We start from the raw sequence: 19526 nt of genomic DNA on the forward strand, positions 1-19526 counted from the left end.
TAAGCAACTCCTGTGAACATTTAAAATTCATTTGCCTCTATGTCAGAACAAAATATCATCTCTACTTCTGGTTGATATTTTCTTCTTTGACATTTCTTCACTGCTTAGTTGAGAAGCAAGTGATATGCATTGGCTCAATAATATCATAGCATGTGGGGACAAACAGACTACGCAGTTAAAAATAAAAGCTAGTAACAAGGAAAAAAACACAAAACAAAACAGTTTATCACAAAGCTCTAAAATGAAGGCCCAGTTCTTCCTATTGATTTCTCTACAAATCAAACCCCAGGGTTTTTTTTGGAAGAGACTCAACTGTGGCCCCACCCCCAGTCTCATTTCAACTGCACAAACTAAACAAAACACAAAAAGACCCAAACCTCGGCCCACTTGGCCTATTTAAAAAAAATAGTATCATGTGATGGAGTGCAACCATTTTTCCCCACAGAGACCAGACTGCCGTCAGGAAGAGTTTAAACAATTTTGTGACGATCAAGAAAGATGCAGTTTGTATTTATGTAAATATTTATACAGAATCCTTCAGAAGTACTCTGCTGCTTTCAAGTACAACAGGTCACTAGCAATAAATAAAATAGCTCTAAAAAAATGAACCCTATAAAAAGAAATTGACCCAGGAAAGATTATAAAGTGTTTCCCAAAATGTTGCATCCTGCTGTAGCCCAAGATTTTCATGTTGGAAATTAAAGCTGATTCCTCCTCCACCAAGATCAGCAACACTTCCTTTACTTAAAAGCATAGTGAACAAATGATTCAACATCAGTGTCAACTTATATATACACCAAAATTGCTGCAGGTAAATTGATTTAAGAATACTCAGTAAATCTTTATTAAAAGATTTAATTAGATCTTAATTCATTGCACCACAACTTGTAGAGCTATAAGATTAATATAATTGTTTTTTGATTGTTTTTGTAACTACATTGATTGTTACAGACCACTCCAAATACTACAGTGATTTCTCTTCTGATCTTGATCAGACATTGCCCCAAGCTATGATGTCCTGAGGTCATAAAAACCCTCTAGCATCACACCCTGCTTTAGAGTACAAGACTGCCTGTCTCCCTCCAACAATCCTCATTCAATATCTAATGAAAACGGAAGGCAAACTGGAAGTTAATAAAACATATAAACTTCTTAAATCATTCCCTTGGTAATAAACACAGCAACTGATATAAATTTACTTTTATATTCAATCGTACAACAGGTATGTATTTAAAATTCATTTGCAAAGGATGTAAAGCCTTAATGTGCATAGCAATTTCACATTGCGTTGTTTTGCATGAAGACTCTTAAAAGCTATTAAGAAGAGTAGTATCTTTTGGAAAGACAATGAAGCCTTCTTAAAATTATTGTTGATGGCATACAGCCAGTGTTATTTTTAACCCTGGCTGCAAAAACCCAAAGCAATAACCTAGAAATAGCCTATCATGAACCACTTTTGTACGTTCATTCAGTCTTTCAGAACATTGATTCATTCTCCTTCTAACATACTAATTTTCTGCTTTTCTTATTTCCTGAAACCCATTAAAGTATAATAAAACTTCTTGTAAAAGTATAGTAACTCTTCCACTTTAATTTCTAGTAATTTTAATAACTTCAAAAAATAGTTTCATAGACAAATTTATGCCATTCAATGAAAACACTGGGAATTACAGCCAACTGAAATAAAGTCCTTTACTCCAATTTGGTTGTCCTTTTATGAAAGATAACTAAATATTCTGAGCAAGAACCATCTGAGATCATTTCATCATTGGCTATAGTCAGTAGTCATAATGGCTTCCCAGAACACATTTTAAGTAAATATCAAAGACTTAAAAAAAGAAAAACTTCATTAAAAAACCTCACACTTACTGTTACTTCTTTGATGTAGACTCTATATTCTCAATGAAAGCATGAAGTTATAGTTCAAAGTTATTGCCTGTTAGGAAGTCAAAACAACATAAATATATTAATTTAATATATAATAAACTTTGAATTGCAAATGCTGATAAGAATCTCCTCATAAGATAAATAAGAAATATACCCCCAATAAGGTCTACGTTTCTTTCTTATTCCCCCCCCCCCCCCCCCCCCCGAATTAAGAATCACAAATGCAAGGCAAGTGGAAATTATGTGTTTATAGAGACACTGTCACAGAATGAAATAACAAATGCTGCCTTGGGACCATAGGAAAAAAAAATTCAGAACACAAAAACCCAAAAACCTAATGGAATGAAAAATAAGATCTAACTTATTCTAATACTCCAGTAACAGACACAAATTACTACAATGAGGATGCATTCTCTTCTAACTGGCAAAGTAAAATTCCAAGATTAGGACCAGATAATAAAAATACACATCGGTTGACTTTTTAATATATTCAAACCAAGATAATGGTATCTCCATTTTATCACTTATTCCACTGGACTTATCAAATATATCAGATCTGGGAAAAGTGCAAATCTGATCACATTGCCAACAACAATTATCTTATACCTACAGCCAGTGATTAAATAGCATTAAAATAGTTTCTCTTACATTGGTATATTCTAATTATGGCATAAAAAAGGGTTTGGCTAGAGGTAAAAGAAATAAAGAGAAAATGCAATCAATAAGCATGATTTGCTTAATCTTACAGGTAATCTTACTTGTATTTTTCCTTTGTTATATAGAAATACCAATGTCTAGTAAGTGAAATAACAAACAACATCAACTGTATTACATATTGACAAAGTCAGGCCTTTAGGATTCATGAAAGTAGTTAAGCCCACAGATAACTTCTAATTTAGAAAATGTCTCCGAATTCTTAATGTGACTCCTTATATGCTACAGTTGAATGAATAAAACATGTCCATGTGCCCTTAGCTATTGAGATCCTACAATTGTAGAAGCAATATAAAGAAAGATAAAAGTTTTCACTCTGGGCTACGATGATCTTTCAAAGTAAATATATGTTTGCACCCATTAAAACATCTTAGTTGCAAGCACTGCTCCATTTGCCCCCTCCTCTGTATACAAGATCTATGATTCCTTAAATAGAATTATGTTTTATTTTAAACTCTACCAGCATGTTACACACTTCGTATAACACAGGAAACGGAGATTTAATACAAAAGGTGAGACAGACAACTTGCAACAGAAACACCTTATTTGCAGGTTTATCAAGAAAAAGAATAAGATGAAATGAAACAGATCTATCTGGCCTCCCAATCAGAATGGGGGAAAAGTAAATTATACCAGGAAACCTTTGCATAAAACTGTGCAACCAAGTTTACAGCAGCAGAACCTCGTGCGAGTGTTGGGAAAGCTGCACAGTAAGAATAAACAGAAGTCATAAATTGTTCAGCATGTTATGAGAAAATAGTCTTCTAAAACACAGGAGATGTGAAGTCACCTTTTCTTCTTTGTACAGGCTGAAAAACACATAATATGTAACAATTTGCACCATGCACAGTGTTTTTTCCCAATATCACTCAGTAGTATTCATTCACATCATGCAACTTAGACAAATTAAAGATCATTGTTTCCATATTTGCTAGATTGTTAAAATAGGAGGTGTTCTGGTACAGGATGATAAGCCTGAATGCAAGATAAACAGTCTCTGTCTCTTACAATTTAGTGGTTCTGTTTGTTTGTTTTTAATATTCTCATTTAACAGAGTTAAGCATTGTTGTGAATCAAACCCCAGATTTAATTAAATGTACGAATTAAGAAAGGATAGACTTGGTTCTTTATATTAGCAATACCTGCAACAGAATTCTTTCTCTCATCTCCCACTTCCATCATTAAAGATACTAGATACTAATTAAAATGTACATAAATATATGAGTCTTTACTAACAAAATGAGAACAATAAAGCTTAGAAATTGGGCGTGACCCACTGGTAAAATAATGTTTTCAGTTCCTATTAAAATTGTTAGTTTATTTAAGCTATTTATTCCAAAGAAATGCTTTCTGCTTGAATAGGAGCAGTATGACATCAAAACCATGCTAAGCAGATGTTAAAATAGATACTTGGAAATTAACCACCTTACAGTACTAGTAAACATCAGTTTACTGCAGTGAACAGGAATGTTAATAAGATACCTTCCAAAGATGCTTATTCCAGAAAAGATGCTTGACATTAATCTCAGAACTCAACTTGTTCAAAGTTGATAACTTTCAACATGTCTCCTGCTAACTGAGAGGCAGAGAAGAATGGAGTTCTGCTTATTGTCCTGCACTGACAAGCCTTCAAGACCTGCAGCAGGCATAAGAGCAATCTTTTACTATATTGATTAAGGCAAACCACTGCTAAAGTTTTCCTTGTTTATCTGTTTCAGTAAAATTCTGAGCCAGTGCATGTAATGATATTGCTTTTTGGACTGCATTACAGACTTTAACTATGACACACAGATAGTTACTTTATTATACCAAAAGAAAATTTAAAGAGCTTACAGCCAATAATTCCATAAGCTATATACAAATCCAACATACTTTAAAAGCATTCAAGGGGCATTCACACGTGACTGTCCCCATGTGGAAAAGGGGCCTGATTACATGATATACATGGTTAAAGTAGGATTAGGGAAGTAGAATGTGCCATACTGATTTATTCCCTCACACTCTAATAGAAGTAGGCAATCTTAAAAATAATACTTAAAATTACACACAAGGACTAGAAGACCATCACCTGTGAACAGCAATAACTCAAGATTTTCTCAAAGGCAAGCTTGAATTCAGGCTCAGTATTAGGACTTCATGAGCTAGTTACTAAAGGCACTTGATTCAAATAAATCAAATAGGCCATTTGACAATTCTGTGTAGAGCTCTAAAAAGAAAGCTCCAAAATCCCACAACTCTAAGACTGTAATTCCATGTTTAAACTTTGTAAAATTAACACTACTAGCACATTTCCAGTTTGCCTTCTTTCAGCTCCCAAACCCTTTGCTGAAGCAGCGACTACATGCCCACTCTTTTGCTTTAGTTTCTGAAAGACTGAGAAGTTCTGGTTTGCTCTCTGTAGCTGTCAAAGGCAATTTGTCTGCACCTCTGAACACAAATATATATATATATAAAAGAGCCATCACCTGCTCTGAGGCCATATCTGATTTCCTGTTTTTCCCCTCACAGAGAAAATTTAGTTCCATACCAAGAGCAATATTAATTCAAGTGCCCATTTTAAAGACAATCTTAACATTACTGACAAGGGGCATAAATTCAATCCTATATGTAGGTGAGTGAACTAATCATTAAGCAATCAGGGGAACAAAACTAAGCTTAGACACAATAAAATGTAATAAACATGAGGACCTATACATAGATTTTGGAACTGCAGATATAACTATATTTTTACATTACATATAAGGGTTTATATAGTGATACATATAATTTATATAATCTCAAAATACACTGGAGTCTAAAAATACCTAGATCACTCATGCAAGCTAAATTCTCTAAGCTGCTATGTTTAAAAGATATTGTATATATTGTATTTTTTCTTTCCACTTTTAGAAAAAACAAACAAAAGACAAACAGAATGGTAAACTCATCAAAAAGTTTGTTGTTAGACCAAGGATATCTGAATAAAATCTGTTAAAGCAGAAATGCTCTATTTACCTCATTGTTTGAATTATTTTCTGTAAATTTTATAGATTTTTCTATTTAAAGAGAAAAGATAATCATCAGCACATTTTGTTCCTTAGGTGGGTTTTTTTTTTGTTTGTTTGTTGTTTTTTTTTAAAAATAAAATAAGCAGAGGTGGATGGGTGATTCTTTTTTCAGTCAGGTGGAAGGCAAGTTAAAATCATAACCAAAAAACGTATACACAGTTGACATGGGAAACATTTATGAACAAGACCAAATATTTATCTTCAGAGTAAGAATTTGCTCTTTTTTATTCAAAATAAAAATCTACTTTGGACACATCTTACAGTGCAAGAAATCTGTATATTTGATCACTCAGCAGACATAAGAATTACCAAAAAAAAACCCCAAAATACCCAAAAAGGTGCATTTCCTCCAGAGACTGAAAATAAGGTAACAATTAAAAAAGGCAAACCAAACCACAACAAATTACAGGTTGAACTGTAAGAATTTACTTCCAATTTTACAATCCATATCCTCCAAAATAATTGTTTTTCACAATTTATGACAATCAAATCTGTGCAACAGAAAGCTGTGTGACTATTGGAGGTCTTCCTGCTTTGAGGAAAGAAGTTGGAGATCAGGTATTCTAAAGCAATTAAGTATTACCATATTCAGTTAGTAGCAAGCTACATTTTATTCTTTTTGAACCTTTGTATGACAAATTGCTCATGTGCTCCCATAATGTGGAATGCAGAGTGCAACATAAGACCTGCAAGGTGCTGGTAGAGATGCAGCAAGTAGCTATTTCCTGGCAAGGCAAATAGAGATGATGCATTGCTCTAACAGAGAGATGCACACATTTGTAAGAGGTTGAAGCAATGTTTAATTAAACAGACTATTTCCAGGACAGAAAAAAATGTAAAGAGATAAGTTAAAGTGAAAAGACTGAACCTGCCTGTGAGATTTGCACAGATTGAAGAGGAAAACTCTTTGAAACCCATCACTGCCCCTTGCTCACAAGCAAAGGCAGGATTCCTGAAGATGAGGGACATTCAATAGAACTTCATCTTGACTATACCAAAACTATTTATTGATTTTTACGTTTTTTAAGCCTTGTAACTAATCTGGCCATTTGAAATCTCATTAAAAAGGACTCTCATTTTATTTTAACAGGCCTGGGATTAAACTAATCCCACAACATCCACATGAACAGCAAGACTTTTTTTCACCCAGGGAAGCTGTAAATCTTCAGATTACAGTAAGTGAGCACATTGAGAAGCATCCTACCTGCCAAGTACACTTTCCACTTTAGCTCAAACCTAGTAGTGCTACACAGGCCCCCATTTCAGATTCGTGGGTTAGGTAGAGCTGGCACAAGAGAAATTGGAGCAGTAAGAAGTGTCTCCAGTGACTGGTAATTATAAAGGGCTGACAGGGCTCAAGATGCCAAAGTGTAAACAGCATTCTGTTTTGACAGGCTTGAAACACATAAAAAAATAAGCTTTTAAAGAGTTAACCACAGAATAATCATTCATTTCTTCATGTCTGATACCAGTAGCTTACTGCAAGTGGCTTGCTAGAGCAATACCTTTTGACCAACAACCTATTTAAAATGTATCCAATCTTTAACTTGTGGATATAAAAGCATACACACAAAATCATACTGAATAAGCATAAGCAATTCAAAGTTGTTAATCAATGGTTTATTAATTCACTTAAAGTCTGAAGAAGTATTTAATACTGTGAGATCCCTTTCTATGACAATTCTATGAGCATACTTAAGAACAAGAAAGCAGAAAAAATACTGCTTTAGGGAACATTTACGGATGAACTATATCTAAAAAGGAGTAATAAAAGCAATAAGAGTCATCAAAAAAGTTCTATAGAAATCAAGTTTTTATATGGTGAAACTTTTTTATTATGCATAGGCAATTTATCACATTTGTATGAGCAACAGTACGTTCCTCCGTGACAGGACACTGAAAGGAAAACTTCACTGTATTTCTGATTCAATACAAGCCCCACTTGTGCTTCAGTCATATTTTACATCTACTTATTTAATACAGTCCCTCTGTCACAGTTCATTCACAAAAGCTCAGAGACAGGGACTGCAAGAACCTGAAATGACTGGGTAAACACTTCTTGTATATTTCTGAATATATAAACATTGGTAAACAGGAGCAACTAAAACTGAATAAACAAAACCAAGAAAATTGGACAGAAAATAATAATTTTTGAAGCCAAACATGGTCTAGAAAAGGGCTTGGAACCACAAGTACATCCTCAGTACAACACAGCATACTGCAGAGAAGTGCATCTCCTGGAGGTTACTGACTCCTAAGTCATATATTAGCATAAAAATCTCAGTATTGATCTGTACCTGACCTAACAAATCCTACACTTCAGGGACAAGGCTTATATTAATGTATTCCCATCACATCACTAAGGCAGCTAGCTGTATTATCATTATGCAATGATATCATGCACAGAATCATCAAGACACAGGAACTCAGACCAGAAACAGCACACATACCCACAGTTCCTTCCACTGAGTGGTATCAATATATCCTTACCCTGTGTTGGGGTGTTTTTTTTTGTTTTAAAGTCTTTTTTTTAGGGGTTTTTTATTTTTTTTTTTTTTTTTTGGGGGGTGGTGCTGGGGGTGTAGGGTTTGCTTGTTTTTTATAACCTAGTATAAATAAAATCTTAAAGTCACCTGTACCAGTCAACATATCATAATATACCACAGCACAAGGTACCTCTACTTTTTTTACTCCCTCCCCTAAACCACATCTACTGTGTATTCATCTGCTACTGAGAGTACATGAACCACAGTCAGGAACAAGTTTAATGCTTATTTTTCCTGGGGTTTAGGGTTTTAGCCAGTATTCCTTTCCACAGGGAGAAAGAAAGTCTTCAGAGGACAACAAGATCTCAATGATTGTAAATGAAAAGAACCTGTGCAGTCCTAAAGTAAGGAGCCATTAGAGCGCCTGTGGTGGGTTGACCCTGGCTGGATTACAGGTGCCCACCAAAGCAGCTCTATCACTTCTCAGCTGGAGAGAGGAAAGAAAATAGAATGAAAGCCTCATGGGTTGCTCTCACATATTCTCACTCCTCTCTCAGCAGACGGATGTTGGAGCTGGCTGGCACTGGTTCCATCGGACATAGAGGAAGCTTCTGACAGCTTCTCACAGAAGCCACACCAGTAGTCCTGCCCCCTCCGCCCACTTTTTAAAAAATAAAACAACAACTCACCATTTCTTTAAAAGAAAAGTTTTAAAGCATTGATGGTTAAAGAATACTTCTGAAAAAAATTATTCTTCTGTATAGGTGAGAGATCTATAGCGTATCATTTAAAACAGGGTTACAAGAAGCAGTGTTATGGTTAGCAATAATTAGTGGAAAACAGGAGAAGAAGAAAATTCACCTTTTAAAAGGACTAAAAATGAAAGTGTAAAGAAATTTCTCTTTCATTTCTCATGTATCTGACATTTACAAAAGTGTCCCTATGCCTTTGGAAAGTTGATTTTTTTTTTCTTTTTAAAGAGAGTCTAAAAGAGGGTTTCTTATAAGAAAGGACTAATTAGTGTGACCCAGCTTTCTATGGCTGCCAGTTGCTTTTAATAACTTCCAAAGTCATAGACATAACTATGAACTGGTATTTAATTTTGTTATTTAAGTTGCCTTTTAGAAAATCCAATTTACAGTTAGCTTTCTAATTCACACTGTCTCAGGTTTTTCTCATACTCCAGCCTCCCTCCCACCAGGCAAATATTTGTTAGCTGAGTGGCTTTTACGAGACTGAGACATCAGCTTATTCTGAAGTTGCCATATGAATAACTGCAGCTGGGAATTCTGCCCACCAAAACCACCACTTCATGGTAAAAATACTAGTTTCTTGCAAGCTTTCACAGATATTTCTTTCTTTAGGCTTGACTACGTTGTCAACAGTCTATCTTTAACATTTAATACATAAGTTAATTTCAAGTGAATCACAGGAGAAAACATGGTTTGGTAATTTGTTTCAGCAAGCACAACTGTTTTGCTAACAATTAGAGAAAAGACCTTTAAAAGGGAACTGGCAAAGTACTTAGTTATTTTTCTTCTCACCTTAACAAACACTCATTGACAGATATGTAATAAGAACAGAATGAGATAAGACAACAAGGTGAGATGTGGGAAAACAAGGCTAAAAAGAAAATCATACAGAGAGAATTGGAAGGAGAGGCAGAAGCTGAAAGGAATAGTGATAAGATAATGTGCTCAAGAAGGAAAACATCAAAAAGTATGAAAAATTAAATCACACAGAATACGAAAGAGTTAAGGAACAAGAGAAGACATGGAGGAGGTTAGATTTCAGCTGGAAAGAATGGTGAAATGTTACAGGGCACAGTATAATGCAGTGCAAGAATAAAAGAAGGCATACTAAGAATAGTAGCTGAAGAATCAAGCAACAGCAGCAGGGCTCCTCATGCTTCATTTACTTGTAGAGGCTCAGACCTTGATACTTCAGGAGAAAGGAACTGTTCCATAAAGTTGCCTAGCTGGGGAAGGACTCCTGTAGCATTGCTCATTCACAGCTCTGTTTATTATTTTAAGAATATTGCACAGAGTAGCCCAGCACAAGCTGGTACTTGGTAGTTCTCATTTTGCTATTCCCAAAATATTCCCTAGCTTAACAGAACAGGCTTGCAAACAGTTAGTACACTATGGCAATAAGCAGGACAACTGAACAGCATCTCACCTTCCTCCCTACACTGACTTCCTCTCTTTGCCATGCCCACCATTTCATTGCATAACTTCCATGACGTGCTTCACGTGTAACAGCCAGGAAGCTGTTCAGACTGCTCCTGGTCTGAACCACTCGTTCTTGGCATGCCTCACTTTCTAGCATACCTTCTGTCAAGATCTGCAGTTTGGAAAAGCAACATCTTCCCCTCTACCAGGACTAGTGGAAGAAGATACGGTAAAACGAAGGAGGATGCAAATCTTCCTCTAAGATTCTCCAGGATTTGCATACTTAGTTTAACAAAACAAAAGATAAGCTAACTTACTTCAGTTAACTCGTCATAGAATCAGCTCCTTTCTTCACACACAGTGTAAGACTGCTTTCAAGGAAATGGGTTTATGAACCAGGCCCACACTTACCTAGATCCAGAATCATCCAAGTTCTCTTTGGTCTTTTGTTCTACATGTTGGAAGTACTCTGCTGCTTACATCTTCTGCTTGGCCACAAGGTGTAGAGCCCTAGTGTCTTTGCAGATTTTACAGGAGGAGCATCTAGCTCATTAAGGTGTTGTTTTTCCCTTGGTCACAAACACCTACTCTTACGTTCCTTAATTAGGAGAATATGGTGCATATTTCTTCAAATTCTTTTTCTAAATTTCTCTTTTTTTTTTTCTTCTCTGCTAATTCAGATTCTTCTCCATTTCACAGCCATCTCCACAAATTATTGATGATCTGTAAGTATGTCATCTGCCTATTTTCCTAAGGAATGCTAATACTTTGATTCATTTGCTTTCAGAATATAGCAAATCTCATCTAAAAAAATAAACCCAAATTCTCCACAGTAGTTCAGATTTACTCCTTCAGCTAAGAAAGGCATCAAACCTCAGAAGTAATAAACTGTCCTCAGAGCAAGCCACAGGTGATCTCCCAAGGAGTACTGGGAAGTGCTCTTCCCAGGTGGGCTCAATCAGCACTGATTGGCATCTGCTGCTTGCTCTCTCTTGCGTTTGCTCCAAACTTACCAGGTCGCCCCTTAATGCCACACACTTGCCTGGCCCAACCTTGGCTTGGCTGAAATGCCCTAACACCTGCTCAGGTACAACCCTTCAGAGATTTTGTGCATCCCACAATTAAATTAAAGTGAGACTTTATGCTAGATTTTTTTTGCAAGGGCTTAATACAGAAAAGATGCTGTCAGTATTATAATAAGCATTTTAATATTGTGAGCCTATTTTCTGTAGCTGATTAACAGTTTTCTTAATCTACTGGGAAAGGTGCTCTTAGTGGGATCAGCTGCAGAGTGCAGCTAGCAGAAGCAGCTGCAGAAATTGCTTCTGCCATTACCAGGATATTATTGGACAGTATTTTTTACTCTGATGTACCACTGACTGTAAATCTTGAACAGTCATTCAGAACAGCCTTTTTGTCCAAACTTCAACTGTTTTTTCCTCACTTTCTACCCACATCTTTTTCTTCTAACATATTTTAATTACTTTCTAAATTCTCTTTTCATCAGGTTTTTTCTAGTTGTTTTTTTTCTGCATATATTATTGAATATAAAACTATTTATAAAATAAAAAAGCAACCAAAAAAATGGTCATCACTAAAAGAATCACTTCATGATTCTTTTAGTTTTAGCAACCCGTTTTTCACCTGGGTATTTACACTGTCAAGTTCTTTTATGTTGTTTTATAGCAGACTGGAGTCCTGATCTTCACTGGAGTGCAATAGCAGTAGAACTATAATAACAAATAGTTATGTGCAATTGCTTTTCTGCATTTATTTAACACAATTATTACCAGAGTAATAACATTAATGTCTGTCTCCAGATGCTTTGCTGAGAAAATGGAGACAATAATGTGAAGCATGGCTTACAATTAAACAAAGTGAAAATTTATTGTTGGGAAAAAGTGACAGTAATGACAGGAAAAGTTGCAGCATAGCTCATCACATTCATTCCTTTTACTTTGAATTTAGGAAGGTTGTGGTTTCAGACATTACTGGAGTTATCAATAGGGGAATTAGGAGAAGCTTGATGTGCAGACAGCACTAAGGAAGTCCATTCAGTAACGTGGAAAGCTTCTTATGATGATGCTTGTGATGTAAGCTTTGAGTTGGTTTAGACTTTGCAACAAATGTGGGTAGAGCCCTTCCCAAATCTTCGTTTGTGAAGCCCAGCCATGATGATGATGGTTTAGACTAGTCATGCACTTAAACTCCTCCAAGAATACATATTTGTTCATCTTAACTATACTCTTGTAAATTAAAGGAACAGACTGACTTCTATTCCTATTTTCCCAAAATAAAACTCCATTTTGCAAACTGTTCAAACCTTTAAAATTTTAACTACCTTTTTTTAACTATTAGGAAAACAAAGAAAAAAAAGACAAAAAAATGCTGAGGCTTTGCTTCCCTGTGAAAGTAACATATGCAAGTGTGTTTAACTTTCCTTTTCCTAATGCATTTAGAGAAAATGGATTCCTACTTTTTTCTCTGTCAGAGCTTCAAAATAAAATGAAAAATATTTTCTACAAATTGCTTGGGTTCAGAATATATTCAAGCTTTAATCTTGATGAAAAGAACTATAATTGTAAATGTCAGTATAATACAAAAAATCAGTTCAAGTGGTTTTGCATTTTGTAAAGCAGTTGTCTTACTATCAAATAGTTCTGACTACTCATGGGAATCTTTTTGCCTTTGTAGGTAACAGTGATAGCAAGGAATGACATGCATAAAATATATGCCAAAAATAAGATGAACATGGAAATATGTTTAAACAGAAAAAAATGAGGAAAAGACAATTCTAAGTCTCTCTAGATACATGATGCTGATACCAGTTCTGCTTTTCCCTCATTTTGTGACCTCAGCTTTTATATCTGCATGCTGCCTTGACAGACTACTAGACAAAGGTTTAAACTGGATATCACATAATCTACTCTTATTCTTTTGATCATATCCAGCTCTGCTTACTTGACTACCTAATGTTTTTCCTAGGAAATTAATCTTACCTAATGCACTAATATTCCATTACAATCAGAAAATTCAATGTAGATTGCTCTTTCAGTCAGATTTAATTAAAAAAAAATCTCTGTGTATGTTTTCTAAAGTAGTTTATATGAATATTTCTTAATACAATTTCCAGTGAATGTTCCTTATATTACATAAGATGCAACATTGCCTCTTACATACTCTGACCATCAGTAGAGAATAAGGGTAAGGTCTACAGCATTTATGGTTATGCAAATCTGTAGTGTTTCCTAGGATCTTTTCTAGTTTCTACATACACTATTCCTGAAAGATTTATTTAAAAATCTCTATGGTAGTTAAATTCCATGAGTTTACCTTTGAAAATTAAACACTGCTAGTAAAATGGTTCAAAGATGCTTCCATTCAATGAATAAAGAATACTGACAACTATTTTTTAATCCTTGAGATTAGTGACTGCAACTACAGTAACATAAATTCCTACACCTGTCACAAAAATCTGCCCTTACAGTGAATATCAGTGAAAATGAATAGAAGTTTACAGGCTGAATAAGTGCCACCACTAAGCTGTTAATACGCATTCAGAGTCGTGATACTCTTAATATTTTCTGAGATTGAATAGAGTTTTTAAAATGGCTCAGTTGTCTACGGTAGCCATTAATACCCACTATGCAATCACATCCTGATCAGATATGAAATAATACTAGCTGAGGACTTTGCTTACAGAGAAAAATGAGGAATCAGTTCTAGGGACTTTGCTGTTATTGTAGGGAAATGCTCTCTATTTGCATTCTTACCGATTTCTCTTCTGTATAAAAAAAAGTAATAATTTTGCTTTTAAAAACCAGTAGTTTGTGTATAAGAGAAAGACTGAAAAGAGAGAAAATGGAAAAAATACTTGGGTAAGCAAGTGAACAATTAATGAAGTGATTATTACACATGCACAGTTTTAGTAAATAAAAATATGCCAAAGATGTTAGTTCTAACACCTGAACTTTAGGAAAGTACTTTACAATTTTTTCCCATTTAACATGATTTGAAATTATATTGTAAGCTTTAGAGGTGCTTTGGAGGTAATCAGTAAAGTAAGTAATGTAAAGGTAATTTTCCTAAACGTTGTATTTGCATTTATCCAAAGCATAAAAGGTTCTTTTTAAATTCTGCAAATTAAAACAACTGCCTTTGACAAAATTATATAAGCTTTTCTGGAAAAGTCTTTTTTTCAAACTCAGAAGAATTTTTATCTAAAATTAAGAATTCCTTTTTCTCTCTCATTTTTTCCCTTCATATTTATCCTTCTCTAATTTCTACAGAAATATTTGCAGATCTTGGGAGAAAATGAAGAATGATTATTGCCACTGTCTTTTACTAAGAAAAATACCTTTTGTATTAATTTTTAAAAGTATTATTTTATATAAGAAAATATTTAAAAAATACATATTATAGTCTCTATCATTTTGTGTAAATTGCTTGGAGTAATGCTAGCTGAGTGTTCCTGTGCATGAATTCCTCCTCTAAACCAGATGGCACTATTTTACATCACATCCATAACCTTTTGAATTAAGAAGCTTATTCAAGGCACTCTTATTTAGCATACTTAGAAGGTATGAAAAGCTAGATCAAATGCATTCTACTTCTTTATTTTTAAGTGCCTTAATTATTAACTTGAAAGCAACTTTTATGTTCAAAGAGTCTGTAAGTTTGTAAGGAACCTTTCTAGTGAACACCAGCTTCTTGAAAACAGAGGTCATGTCTGGAGTCATTCAATTTAGGTATCTAATCCTGGACTCAGACACAAGGCATCAACTAACTGCTTCCATAGCAGTAGGTTAACAGGTACCTGGTCCATTAGTTTTTTCAAAGAACAGAAAGAATTCTGGTAACCTAAAGAAAATTGTTCTGCTGCACACCATGTGCACTGAAATGCTGATGCTCAGAAGCATGAATTTATATCAAGATGTAGCAGCAGTGAATTAGTCCACTGAAAATCAGATTACTGTTCCTTACCATATTCTATCTGAAACATGCTAATTAGTAGTTTAAATTTCCTCTTCCATCTCACTAATACAAACTGTATGCAGTATTTGCCAGTTATAACCCAAAAAGTGGCTTTACCAGATTTTGTACGTATGAATGGTTATTTAATCTCATGGTTTGCCTAAGGCTACACCTCTTCAGGAGATTTAGTCTATGAATCCTTAGGGATTAGGGAATCTGACATGAGTGCTGTGCAAGTGTGGTCACTAGTGCTCGCTTAGAACCGAACTAAAAAGGATTGTGGTTTTGCTCACTGAATTTCTTCTTAGGAGTATACCAATATAATATACAGAGTTTCCAGAAAAACCTTCAAAATACCCAAATCTTCCATTTTACTCATAGTAAGTTGAGTCAAAAGACTTCAGATAGGCACCAAGAAGATAGGTATCTTCTGTAAGATCAGAAGTTTTTGAGCAACCTGATCTAATGAAAGACGATCTTTAAAAGGTCCCTTCCAACCAAAGCAACCTTCCAACCCAGACCATTCTGTGATTATATGATATCAAAAAAATAGCAATTCTCCTATACAACCTGAGTGTGAAAATGGAAGATAAATTAATCCTATATCCTACCACTGCACTTCTTAAAAAAATACTACTATGCTTAAAAAATTACTATCCCTCATTGCCCAAACTGAATGCAGGGAGTCCTTGAAAAAAAACAGAAACAAAACCAACAGAATCAGTATTAGTCCATCTGTCTGGTAATGTCTAGCACCCTCTTAAGTCTGCTCCCTCTATTAAGACTTCCACCTAAGCTTAGTATCATTAATATTCAGTGTCTTTACAAAAGCAAATCAACATCAGTCTTCTTGTATGCTGTTTTACTCCTTTTCAGTGCATGATAAAGCAATGTAAAGGGCAACAAGTCTGCTAAAATGACTCAACAGAGAAAACAGAAGATTAATTTTGATTTAGTACAAATAAACAAAGTCTTCTACTCTCCAGAAGGGCTTACCCATACCCATCAAAGCTCAGGTAACGTCCTACATTTGTTTCCAAAAGAGTAATACTTTTCAGCTGTCTGCTAGAGCTTCTTCAGAACATTCTTATGCTGACAGTAAGATTCAGAGTCTTGATCAGTACTCAGAGACCTTGTAAATATAGGCTGTGTCTACGCTGATCAATGCATTTGCCCCAGTTGAGTGATACAACTTTGCCCCGTGACCATATTGCTAAAGGTTAGTTCTCTAAAGCAGCCTGGTAACATGCACAGACTACAATGCTTGACCAAGGCCATGGTGGTAGTGGTAGCCCTGTGTGCACCCTACGGTGCCCTGTGGATCTAAGACACAATAATTTATCCTTTTGTGTTTGCTTTTTAAGTTCAATGTAAAAGGCAGCACTGCAATCTACTTTAGTGTTAATTCTGTAACATAACATAGAACAGGTCTTGTGGTGGCTTCCTTGTAATAGATGTCATGTAAACTGTCTTGGAATGGGTAAGTAAGCCATGTTATTGGTGAATCCTCTCTCTCCTGTAGATTTATAGATGCCTAAGCTTCTTTGATTTGATAAAGTACTGATCCTAAACATATTCACTTCATAGTAAGAATGCTTTCCAGGCAGGGAATGTTTTCTGTAACCAGGAAATCTCTGATGAGGGTTCAGGCCTCTTTTGGGTTACAGGTTACATTCTTACTTGTACAAACACAAAAATTTCTGAAGACAGAGTCCTGTTATTTATCATGTTTGGTTTTGTTGTTTGTGTTTTTTCATTATTTTTTTTTCTTTCTGAAAGTGCCTGTCTTTTTATCTCAAACACAGAAGTAACTAAGGGAAACAAGCTTCCTATTCAAGGCATGTAAGCTAACATCTGCCAATGGAGCAAAAATATTCCTCTTGTCCTCTATGACTCAGCTTTTTCCATTCAGTTTGGTGGTAGATTTTTCTGTCAAAGCCAGCTCACTTAGAACTGCACTGGGATAGAGCATTTCGGTTCAAACATATCAACCAATCTCAAGGATGATGTATAAAATCTATTAGCAAAATAAAAACAAAGAGAATAAAAAGACCACAATTACCATCCAAAAAGAAATTAAGAGAGAAATTGGTATTTAACTAACTCGTTAAATAAAGGATTTAACATTTCTACTATATTGCATTTTCTAAACAAAGGATGTGGATATTCTCTGGATTCTGAGTACAACCTTTGCTCTGTGCCAATGATCAATTTGGGAAAAAACAAGGAAATCATATTTCTCCTGATATGTCAGCAATTTACACTTCCTGATAGGAAGGGTTCAGAATGCACAAATATTTTCATTATCTTTCTTCTTTAATAATAACTGGTGGGAAATTACAGACTCATACATCCACAAATTTACCAATAAATTTATTGCTTATTCTCTGACTACTTGAAGAAGTTGAGTTAATATTTTTCCCTTTTCAAAAGCAATATGCAAATACTGGTGCATGTGTTTATACATGCATTTAGAAACACACAAACATAACACACATACACACCGCTTTGAATGTTTCTTTTTCCTTTATTTGCCAATTACTTAGGGTCACACAGAAATGAAATGAAAAAACACCTATACATCTAATAATTATGTCTGTGACCTTCACTCTTTCTTATATGAGGTACTTCACTCTTTCTTATATAAGGTACCAAATGAGAGAAAATAGGAAATGTACACAAAAATGGAAGGGAAAAACACAACAAAAGAGAATAATGAGAAGCAGAAAAATAAAACAGCAAAGATAGTAAAGAAGAGAAGAAATCTAGGAAGAAAAGAGATCTAGGAAGAAAAGAGAAGAAGAAACAGAAATAAAAGCAGAGATAGAAAATGAAGTGAAGGAAAAGTCAAATAGAATAAACTGGAAGATTTGAGAATGGATTAAATAATACAAAATATGACAATAAAATACAAATCTATAAAACAGGAATTGTAAGTAGCAGGAATTATCCCAAAATAGATTCGCAGAATTAAATATGAAACGAGAATTTGTATTTCTGAAGTAAGATTAGAAGAAATAAAATCAGGACAACTTGACAGCAGCTGATCTTAGAAATAATTGTCAGAAATCTTTTCATGCTTCCACGACTAATATTCAATTATTCTCCTTTGATAGTTTTCCACAAATTGAATAGATGATACAGTACATCAAAAGCCAACAAAGTAGAATATGGCCAGAAATAAGATATCTTAACTAGTGCAGGAAATACCGAAGTAATTACAATAATGACCCATCATTAAAATTTTTCTTTTTTAAAGTGGTCATAGCTGCAAACAGCTTATGGTTATCTGAAAGTAGTCAGTCTTCAAAAGAACGGGCAAAAGTATTATTGTTTAAGAAGTCAATTGAATACTCATTGTGCATTTTACTATCACCCTTTTCCTACCTCAAAAGGGTTATTTCCTCCTTTGTCATCTCATTATTATTTCATAGTATAAGGTTCATTGATTACAATCCGAAGAAAAACTTACAATGAAATGAATTATAACTTTTATTCACAGAGGTCTCTAGACTTGAAGTAAAAGTAGAAGATAATATCCCTAAGGCTTCTGACATACAGCATGGTAGAAAATTGCTTCACATTGCTTAATTTGGAAAAATTAACATAATGGAAGACAATAAATAGGTTCTAATAATTACATCAAAACCATACAATTCCCACAAGTAAATATGTGCTTTATGTGGTATTCAAATCACTATTCTGTCAAATGTATAAATACAATCTCTGTAAAGCAGTTCATCAGAAAACTCAACGATTTTGTTATGCTTTTGAGGGTATTTAAAAAACTTCATTGCACAGTACCAGCAGTATCAGTTAAAACAAGGTCTAAGAGCAAACAATAGCAAACAGGAGCTCTGACAGTTCCCTCTTCGGGTACCTGAATACAATAAATGAACTTCACAGGAGCAAAATTCCTAAACCCTCTTCTGTAGAAACCAACTTTCTACAGGGAATGCTTGGGCTTTGCAGTGGGAGGAATCCCCTCCGCACTCAGCGCTGATGCATGGCTTGTGGAGACATCTCTCAAGTAAAGGGAAGATGGTTTCTCATACTATTAAAAACCACAGAAATGTCTAAAAGACCTTTCTTGGTGTAAGCTTACAGTGTCAGAGATGAGGAACAAATGATCTAGACTTTTCCTCTCAATGAAAAATCTTTGCTTCTCCTATATTCTTCTCACAGGTACCAAGGGCACTTAGTGGTTTTATGTACTATGAACTATTACTTTATTATAAAAATACTGC

At 34.7% G+C, this 19526-nt stretch overlaps 1 protein-coding gene across 1 annotated transcript in view; it reads right to left on the reverse strand.

Moving 5' to 3' along the window:
* Positions 1–19526, reverse strand: part of TENM3 (teneurin transmembrane protein 3) — a 1300501-nt gene that overhangs the window by 972588 nt on the left and 308387 nt on the right. Inside the window, exon 5 of the mRNA XM_027636350.1 lies at positions 1870–1936. The gene's annotated coding sequence lies outside the window, so the exon portion shown is untranslated. The remainder of the gene's footprint in view (positions 1–1869; positions 1937–19526) is intronic.

This window comes from Corapipo altera, unplaced genomic scaffold (genome assembly GCF_003945725.1).
Source record: "Corapipo altera isolate COAL_440 unplaced genomic scaffold, ASM394572v1 22b, whole genome shotgun sequence".
NCBI lineage: Eukaryota > Metazoa > Chordata > Aves > Passeriformes > Pipridae > Corapipo > Corapipo altera.